This window comes from Dromiciops gliroides, chromosome 2, assembly GCF_019393635.1.
Source record: "Dromiciops gliroides isolate mDroGli1 chromosome 2, mDroGli1.pri, whole genome shotgun sequence".
Classification (NCBI taxonomy): Eukaryota; Metazoa; Chordata; class Mammalia; order Microbiotheria; family Microbiotheriidae; genus Dromiciops; species Dromiciops gliroides.
In genome coordinates this window covers 569,594,936-569,603,729 of record NC_057862.1, presented here as the reverse complement: position 1 = coordinate 569,603,729, position 8,794 = coordinate 569,594,936, and the positions used below count along the sequence as shown (strand labels likewise).

At 39.4% G+C, this 8,794-nt stretch overlaps 1 pseudogene; it reads left to right on the top strand.

Moving 5' to 3' along the window:
* The first annotated feature begins 267 nt into the window (after positions 1-267).
* Positions 268-726, top strand: LOC122743735 (annotated as a pseudogene).
* Positions 727-8,794: the final 8,068 nt, after the last annotated feature.

Here is an 8,794-nt window from a genome sequence, read left to right as displayed (position 1 = left end):
GCATGGTGTTTGATACCTAATAGGTTCTTAATAAATGATAATTGATTATTTGTACTTATGAACTTACACATACTCAAACACTTAAGTATGTATATGTCCATACATGCATATATGAACAGATACACAGTCAGCATCCTTTCCATCTGAAGTCAAGTCAACAAACTTTTATTAAGAGCCTACTATGTGCCAGGCATTCCACTAAGCTTCAGGGATATAAAGAAAGGGGGAAGCTCTTCCAGAGAAGGCTCTCATGTCACGGTTGCAGCCATGTCTCTTGTAATCCCTGAGAAGTTCCAACACCTTTTGAGAGTGCTCAACACCAACATTGATGGAAAGCAAAAAATAGCTTTTGCTATCACAGCCATCAAGGGTGTGGGTCAAAGATATGCCCATGTAGTACTGAGAAAAGCAGACATTGACCTCAGCAAGAGGGCTGGTGAGCTCACTGAAGATGAGGTGGAGCGTGTGATCACCATCATGCAGAATCCTTGACAATACAAGATTCCAGACTAGTTCCTTAACAGGTAGAAGGATGTAAAGGATGAAAAATACAGCCAAGTTCTGGCCAACGGTCTGTACAATAAGCTTTGTGAGGATCTGGAGTGATTGAAGAAGATTCGGGCACATCGTGGGCTTCAGCACTTCTGGGGTCTCCGAGTCCGAGGCCAGCACACCAAGACCACAGGGTGTAGGGGTCGCACTGTGGGTGTGTCCAAGAAGAAGTAAACGTCTTCACTGGCCTCCTTGTCTATTAATAAAGTTTCTATCAAAAAAAGAAAAAGAAAAGAAAAGAAAGGGGAAAAAAGGCCCTACCCTCAATAAATGGGGAGGCAATATGCAAAGAACTATGTGAAAAGAAGGTATTTATACAGGGTAAATTGAAACTAATCCACAGAGTGAAGACACTAGCATTAAGGGAGATCATAAAAGACTTCTGCAGAAGGTAAGATTTTCCTTCTATTGGTGTCCGGTCTATGGTCTATTGGGATAAAAAAGTTAGAATGTTTGGTCTGGTAGGTTGGAACGTGTTCAACAAGAAGGCCCTTCTTTCACTTACTCACCTCAAGTTTGGTATTGGATGTTTTCTTTAGAGACCAGATGGGAAGGTAAGGAGTAAAAGGCTATATGGGGATAAAGAGGGCAGAGAATCTCTTCTTTCTTTTTAATTTTTTTTTGCTTAATAAATGTTTACTGAATTGAATTGAACATGTACATAGATATGTAAATACAAATCAATAAATTTAGAATTAATTTTCTCCCCTACCATATATACTCAAAATTCCCATGTAGTCCCTAAAACACCAAACTATCGACTGAGGGTTCAAGGTTTCAGGTCATACCTTTTCCCCTACTTTTAAGACCTCACAGGACAAATCTCGTTTCCTGCACACCTCATCCAAACCCAACTCTCTCAACCTTACACTCCTTTCTTTGTAACTCCATGTGGGTGGCAAAGGAGGTGTTCTTCCTTCCTCGATCCTGTTTAATGCCAACTTAATTAATCAGAGACTACATTTGCCACTTCTAGATACTCTCTCCTCCCTTCATTTTCTAGCTACCACACCCTGCTTTCCCAACCTTATCTTATACTACTTACTCCCTTCCCAGCACTGTGGTCAAACTGGCTTACTTACCCTCTACCCCTATTTCAACTTTCCTCCTCTTCAGCTTTGATCTCTCTGTTTCTATGCCTGTAGTATACTTGAGGCTTAGTGGATAGATCAGTGGTCTTGGAATCACAAACACCTGAGTTTGAATGTTGCCTCAGACACTTACTTTATGTGGGACCATATTTGTCACCAAACTTCTCTGGGACTGTATCCTCATCTGTAAAACAATGGAGTTGACTTCCAGGTCTATAACTTCTAGGGTCTATGATCTTATAAGCTTTCTACCACTCTTCTTATGAATGCTTATTCCTCTTTTATAGCTCATCCCAAAGGCCACTTCCTCCATGAAGTCTTCCTTTTTTTTTAAAACCATTGGCACTAATGACCTTTTACCTCCTCAGACCTCACACTTTTTTCATAGCCCTTTACATTGATGTATTCTTTTGTATTATAATGATTTGTCTTCAAAACAAAAATTCATCTTTTTATTATCAATATTTTTCTGTTCATATTACATGGATTTGTGGTTTTTAGCACAATACTCCCTGAAGAATTAAAACTGAGGATTGCTCACAGGGCAATGAAAAGGTACAGATAGTGATTAGGAATAGGATGAAACACTATAAAAGAGGAATTCAGTAACAGAAACAGTGTAAAACGTATGTAACAATAATAACAACAATTTATGAAAAACTTATTATGTACCAGGCACTGTGCTAAGTCCTTTACAAATATGATCTCATTTTATCTTCACAAAACACTGAGGGCATATGTGCTATTATTATCTTCATTTCACAGATGAGAAAACCAAGGCAGATAGAGATTGTGACTTGCCCAGTCACACAGGTAGTAAGTGTCTGAGGCCATATTTGAATTCAGTTCTCCCTGACTTTTTGTTTTGGGGTGGGGGGCAAGGCAATGAGGGTTAAGTAACTTGCCCAGGGTCACACAGCTAGTAACTGTCAAGTGTTTAAGGCCAGATTTGAACTCAGGTTCTCTTGAATTCAGGGCTGGTGCTTTATACACTATGCCACCTAGCTGCCCCTCTTCCTGACTTTAAGTTCAGTTCTCTATCCACTGTACTGCATACATGAATAAATACATGATGGTAAAAGGAAATGGGCTAGATATATGAGAAGAGTGAGGAATTCTTTGTGGATAACTGAAATTTTCCATTAGTTATCTTGGAGGCACTTAGGTGGCTCAGTAGATAGAGTGCTGGACCTGGAGTCAGGAAGATATGACTTCAAATCTGCCCTTAGAGTCTTAATAGCTGTGTGACCATGGGTAAATAACTTAACCTCTATTTGCCTCAATCCCCTGAGAAGGAATGGCAAACCACCTCAGTATTTTTGCCAAGAAAATTTCACGGACAGTATTGGTGTGCTATGGTTCATAGGTCACAAAAAGTAGGATACAACTAAACAACTGAACAGCTAGTAGCTTCATAATGTTAGGAGAAAGGAAGGTCCAAAGCATGTTGGTTAGACCCCCTGAGTTTTTCAGGATGGGGATGCATAGATAGGTTGTGTTTCATATCACACTGTATCTGTAGGTATCCTTATGTGTTCTGTATCACTAATGGCCACATTAGTGAGATCACAAATACATTATAGAACTACAGTATTGTAGTAAAATCGTTTGTGACTCATGGGATAGTAAATAAAATGGTGGACTCAGAGGCAAGGAGACCTGGGTCAAAACCCATCTTTGCCTTCTCCATGGTCCTGCAAATTTCTTCAAAATAAACACTTTCTTTTTGGGAAAATGTAAGGAACTTAATTCTTTGAAATAAATATTGCCCTCAGTTATGGGGGAATAATGAAAAATTCATCCCTGCCACCTGGGGCACAGTGGCTATCTTAACTTTGGCAATTATTATGCTGCATCACTGGGAAAAGGAAGAACTAGTTGCTTCCATGCCTTTTTTAAAAAACTGAGTCAGAAAGTCATTCATTTGTCAGACAAGGAATTCAGCAAAGAGTCTCACATGGAAACCTTTCCTTCCTAAGCCAATGGGAATGTGATCTTTTCTGCCTTCTCACACCTGATATTAGAAGCACTAGCAAGGTTCGGGAATGCAGTCACACAGACTAGCTCATAAAACCGATGATGGGGAAATCTCTTTGGGATCATTTGAGCATTGATGTCAATGCCTAAACCAAGGAAGGGCAGACCAGACAGAAGGAAAACAGAATGCTCTGTTGCATTTAGTATGTCTATGTGGGGAAGAAGTAAACTTTTCAGAGAGTCTACTTCCACTCTATACTTGGATTTTATTCTCAATAATCCCTTCTTCAGAGATGAACAGCTTTCTCTTTAACTCATGTGATTTGTCACCTGATTGCCCTATGGGAAGGATTGATCATCCTCACAGTAATGTGTTTTCCCATTGCCATATTTTCTATCTCACAGACAGAAATACACATCCTGCATTTTCCTTTTCCTTCAGATCAAAGAACAGAGGACCCCAGAATTTCAGAGTTGGAAGGGATTTCACAGGATGGCTGGTTTAATCCATACCTGAACAATAATCTCTTTGACAACATCAATGACATTTGACAACATGCAGCCTCTGGTCAAAGACCTCCAGTGATACTCCGGCAGCCTGCCCATTCCACTTTGGGATAGTCCTACTTGGAAGGAAATTTTTCTTAAATCAAACCTAAATATGTCTCTCTGTGCTTCCCACCCACTGCTCCTAGTTTGGCAGCTAAGTAGAATAATTCTCTCCCTTTTCCCCTATGGTAGGTTTGCAAATAAATGTTTGGTTTGCTATCATACACCTCTCCACATACCCATTTACCAAGGTTTCTTTTTCATATTAAACATTCCCAGTTCTCTCAAGCTGTCCTTATGTGGTATATTCTGTAATCCTCTCATCATGGTGTTTTTTTTTTCTTGTGGATGTATTTTATCTTGTTAATGTTAGTATTAAATGTAGTACCCAGAACTGAACATAGTAATCCATTCAAGGTATGGCCTGATTGCTGTAGATTATAACATCTTTCTAATTCTGGATCTTATCCATTTCTTAGCTGTTATGAGCCATACCACTATGGTTTATGCATACACACATATGTCACTGACTCATAAAGGAACAGAATAATAAAAAAGCTAGAATTTATAAAGTACTTTAAGGCTTATAAAGCATTTTACCTGTTATCTTGTTTGGTTCTCATAAAACCCCATAAGGTAGGGTGCTATTATTATCCTCATTTCATAGATGAGGAAACTAAGATTGAGAGAGTTAGTTGAAATGTAGTAGAGATCTTCTGAAGTTCCTTCCAACTCTGATATCTGTGATTCTGTGATATCGGAAGTAGAATCTGGTCAAAATTGACAAATAGTATATTGAAATATGGTAACGACACAGAGATTTTTGTTTTGTCGTTTTGTCAGAGAAATTCATGTTAATACATTGAACTTATTTTTAAATTTCAAACTCATCTCTCTCTGTCCATTTATTTGTTTGTTCATTCCTTCATTTATCTATCTATCTGTTTATTTTTTGCAGGGAAATGATGGTTAAGTGACTTGCCCAGGGATACACAGCTAGTAAGTGTCAAGTGTCTGAGGTCTGATTTGAACTCAGGTCCTCCTGAATCCAGGGCCAGTGTTTTATTCACTGTGCCACCTAGCTGCACCCGAATTTATTTTTTACATGGGATTTTTTGCTTGAAGGAGACCTTTCTAAAAGATTGTGAATTATTTGGCTTTTGATATGTGAATGGAATAGGTGGCTGGGTAGAGTGGCACAAGATTTGCTTGTGGGGGAGAAGGCTGAGGCTCAAGGATCTCTTTGGGAGTGCAATGGGCTACAATGATCAGATGCCCAAACTAAGTTCAGTACCAATAAGATGAGTGCCTGGGAAAAGGGGAGGGGGGATAAGCTTACCTAAGGAGGGATGAACTGGCCCTGGTTGGAAATGGAACAAATCAAAGTTTCTATGCCCATCAGTAGAGGGGATCAAGCATGTGAATAGCTCTTGCATTTCCAGTTGGGGTGAGATGGGAATGCCCAGTCTTAATTTTTTTTTTTTTAAGATTAAAATAATTTATCAAAGTAACATAGCAAAGAGGCTGATGGAACTGCCATCTCGACATTTTGTCCAGGTATTCTTTCTATCTCTTCTATAATTGTTAAATACAAATGAACACAAAAGAACTGTAATTTTGTCAGAATGGAGAATTTGTTATGTGAGAACCCACTCTACTAGCAGAGGTGACATATCCATTTTTTTTTTTTTTTTAGTGAGGCAATTGGGGCTAAGTGACTTGCCCAGGGTCACACAGCTAGTAAGTGTTAAGTGTCTGAGGCCGGATTTGAACTCAGGTTCTCCTGCAGGGCCGGTGCTCTATCCACTGCGCCACCTAGCTGCCCCGACATATCCATTTTTGACTTAGTAAGCCCCAAGAGTTTACCTGGTGCCCACGGAAGTTAGGTGACTTACTCTGGACCACATAGCTAGCAAGTAAGAGGCAGACTAAATTTGACCTCAGGTTTTTATTACTCCAAGCCTAATACCCTAATATGTTAAATATAACAAAATTCTTTGGTTTCATGCAGAGATTCATAGGAATGAGGATCACTGGATGATTCTTTTCAAGAAAAGGATAAATTAGTTCTATGGTTACTTGTAAGTGTGTCCAGGGTGTGTTGGAGCCAGCTTGTATGAGTTTGCAAAAAATAACTAGGAATTTTTCAAGTGTCCATTTCTACCTTGGAAAGTGACAAGTGCTAAAAATCAGAGCTTGATTTATTAGGGTTTTTTTGGGGGGTGATTATCTAGACTTAAGAAAGTGGTGGAGAGAATGTGATAATACAGATTGAAGTTAAAAGTGTATCTTGCCTATATTCTTCCTCCTTTTCTCCCTCACCCCAACTAGTTGTTATTTATCAGCACACTTCTGGATACAAATTGAGTACCCTGAGATAGTCCTAGACTCAAAATACATAGCCCCATGGAAAAGCATGACATCCCACCCCCACCCCAGGGGCATCTGTATGTCTAAGAAAGAACTATGTGAAAGAGTCAGAAAAGAGGTATTTTTAGATTCAGAAGACAGAAGTTCAAACTCTGGCTCTGGATGACAATGGGCAAATCACCTCACATCTCTTGGTCTCAGCTGAATCATCTGAAAACTGGGGGCGTTGAATTAGATGGTTCATAAGGCCTCTGCCATCTCTAAGTCCTATGATCCAAACATTGATGTGGATCCTCTGTTTACTCAAGTGCCCAGATGGAAATGATATATGATGTTACTTCTCCCCTCATTCCTAAATGGGAACAAGTGCAGGAAAATAAATCAACCATCCCAGCCTATCCCAGAGGAGGCTTGCAGTGAAGGGACATCTCCAAGAAAAACAGATGTGAATATAGGTCCTGCATTTCATCGTTATCCTGAGATATCAAGAAAGGCAGAAAAGGGGGCAAGGAAAAGGGAAGGGGGTGAAGAAACTCAAACATTAAGGGGGAATGGAATGTCTTCTCTTCTACTGGCCACAATACATATGTTTGTTAAAAAGCGAGGGGCGGAGAAGACATGCATGCCTGATATTGAAGAAAAGACTGTTTGTGCCTCAGACACTGGAGAAATTGTTCAAGAACAGTTCATCCATGTGAAAATATGACCCATGTCATTCTGCCAGGGTCATTGAGACATGGAGCTGCTGAGTAAGGCCTGATTGGGTAAATCCAGGATTCTGGGGGTGTACTTACTTCCTAGCACCCAATTTTTCCAAGATATAAAAAAAGAACAATAAAGACTCTGGAAGTAAGGTTATAGAGTGCCATTAGCGTGGGTGAGACAGGGTCTCAATAGGGTGGGAACCAGCAGGATCCCAGACATGGCACCATTCTTTCAGAGCCCCCATCTTTTTTTTTCCACTGGGCAAAAGTAGTGGAAAAAATGTACCCTTGGCTAGCTTCTTTGGGAGGCAAAATAGGGAAGAGGAAGAAAGACAGACAATGAAAAAAGAATAAGAATAAAAGAATTGACCCCCTACTACGTCTTTTCAATGCTACCACCTCCTCATTTCCCATCCTTGCAAATTTTGGGGATATATGCATTTCAAAGCCCAAGTCATAGGAAATTGAAATAACAACTTTTTGAAGTATAAATGAAAGCCAAATTTGGATGATGCAAACATTCAATGGCAGCCCGGTCTTAAGGTATGGTGTGAATGGAAAAACACTTTCCTGTAACACTCATTTAACTGTATGCTGTTTGAGGCTGTGGCTTTGTGATACTTAAATAATTAATTCAAAAGCCAAAAACAAAAAACCAACCAGTTGTGATGTTTACAATCTAATGGGGCAAGACAGAAAAACCTATAATACAGAGGAAAGTGAGGTAATTGCAAATAAAAAGCTTAGTGAAATTGATAGGAGAATTTTGAGGAGGGAGAGGTTATCTTAATGTGGGAGGAAGACTGGAGGAGGTAAAGCCAAGTCCAAGTTAGATCTTTTTAATTTTTAAAAATGTTTTATTGATGCTCTTTTTCACATTATTTCACTTCTAAGTGACTCCACCTCCTACCTCCTGTGGCCCCCTAAAATATTAGAAAGTAGTAGGTAGTGTGATTAACTGGAATAAAGAAGTCAGGAAAGGGACAATGAGGAAGAGAAGTCCAGTTTTAGCCATGTTGGAGTTCTAGTAATTGTAGATAATGAAGTAGGGAAATTCAATGAAGAACTCGACAAGAACTTACAAACCAAATTAACCTGTACCTTAATCTTTATTATCTTCAATGTGAAGGTAGGCACAAAGCCAGAAAGCAAAAAAAAAATCTTAATACATAATTTCATATTTTTACTTCATAAGAAATTAAAGAATAATGGACTGCCTCTTTTGGGGGGGGCAATGAAGGTTAAGTGACTTTCCCAGGGTCACACAGCTAGTAAGTGTCAAGTGTCTGAGGCTGGATTTGAACTCAGGTCCTCCTGAATCCAGCACCAGTGCTTTATCCACTGCACCACCTAGCTGCCCCGACTATATTTTTATTTTTTCAAGGAGAATTAGAAGGCATAGGCACCAAACAACATGTCAGAAAATGAAATCGCCTCTATATTAACATTGGAGAAGGAAATGGCAAACTAGTCCAGTATCTTTGCCAAGAAAAGCCCAAATGGAGTCGTTGACTGAAACAACTAAACAACACCTTAACAGATTGAAAGCAG